Source organism: Palaemon carinicauda, chromosome 20 (genome assembly GCF_036898095.1).
Source record: "Palaemon carinicauda isolate YSFRI2023 chromosome 20, ASM3689809v2, whole genome shotgun sequence".
NCBI classification, from domain to species: Eukaryota; Metazoa; Arthropoda; class Malacostraca; order Decapoda; family Palaemonidae; genus Palaemon; species Palaemon carinicauda.
Genome location: NC_090744.1, coordinates 74,891,937 through 74,893,533, shown reverse-complemented (window position 1 = coordinate 74,893,533; position 1,597 = coordinate 74,891,937).

The window sequence follows — 1,597 nt, the reverse complement described above, 5'->3', positions numbered from 1 at the left end:
TATTATGTGGTTCACTCTCAGCGGCATCACAAACATGGTTATGTTCAATTACTCCCCTTTTAATTTCCTCTTCACACGTAGTTACTCGCGCTTTGCACTTGTGATATTTCCACTATATATTTTCTTCCAGCTGCTTATATTTATAAAAGAAATATCATCAAACAATCAGCAACTTCTTTTTTTTCGGATTCTTTAAAATGGAGTCGCATGATGGTGATGGGATCAATATTTAAATGTTTTGTACATAAATCATTGTCTATTCTGTGCGTGAAGTACGAAAACTAATTGGGTAATTTAGTGTATCGGATGTTTCAAGTGTAGCCTATAAGTATCGCATTTAATGATTGTCTGTGACTTCCGGTGAATTGGCTTACAATAAATTGTATAGGCAATAAAACCAGCATATCGGTAAATTGTTATCGGTGAATTCGCCGGATCACAGAGCGGATATGTATTTCGCCGAAAGCTGAAACAAGCTGTGAAGTTTTTTACGTTGAGTTAGGGTTTATTTTTCACTTATAATAAGATATAACATTTCGATGGAAGGGTGTGTTATATAATAATGAACAAATCAATACAGTAGCCGTTAAGGCAATTGAAACTCCACAAGTAGGAGTCTACTTCTTTACACACACTCAGGGGAGTGAGTCGTTTTCTGTCTGGCCGCCTCAATTGCATCGCTAAGAGCCTTTCTTCTTCCGGTAACGCCTCGACCGAACGGGTGAGAATGGCATGAACAGGTTCGTTATAACCCTGCTTTTCCCGCTTGATTCATATATGCATGTTCAGATTTCGGTCAAAATGTGGTGTAAACTATTAGACCTCCTCAACCTTTTCTTATAACACGTTGTCACCCAACTTCCTTCAGGTACCCAATTGAGCTTCCTCATAAAGCCTGGCTATGAACTAAATAAGGAAACGTTGTTTGCCTTATCCCTGAACAGCCACCAACGTGAACTTTTCTCTCTGCGTACGCTTGTTTTTTAACATCTCTTGCATATATATATATATATATATATATATATATATATATATATATATATATATATTGTGAAGAATTTTCTTCACTACTCTTCTTCTTCATAGTTTATACGTAGACTTTGTTATTGTTCGTGACGTTACGGCAGGGAAAAATGTGAGTAATGTGTCTTTCTTAAGCGAGTGTCCCAAGATTAATACTTTTGTGTTTTTGTATTCATTATTCTACCTTAAGTATTTAGGTATTTTAAATCTCTTAACTACAACTCAAGTCTGCTAGTCTAGGACGTATGGTTGTCCACACACGTAAGCCCCACTTGCTAAATTACCTTTTAGTTTCATTTTTTATTCTGTATGCCAGATGTTTAGAGTTAGGATTATCTTTGTCCCCTGGAGTTGCAAGATTTCTCCTTGTATTCTAAATAAGTGTATTGCTTGAAACTCACCTCACAAGTATTTCAAGCCTGTCCTAAATGAGAGTTGGCACCTCAAGACCGTAGGCCTACGCACCAAGATACGCTTTTTTGGGGGGGAAGAAGGAGGACGCAGCTGACCTGAACTCGACCTCACAAACATAAAAGCCACGGCACGAAACGGAGCTGCCAAGTCAGCCTCCAAT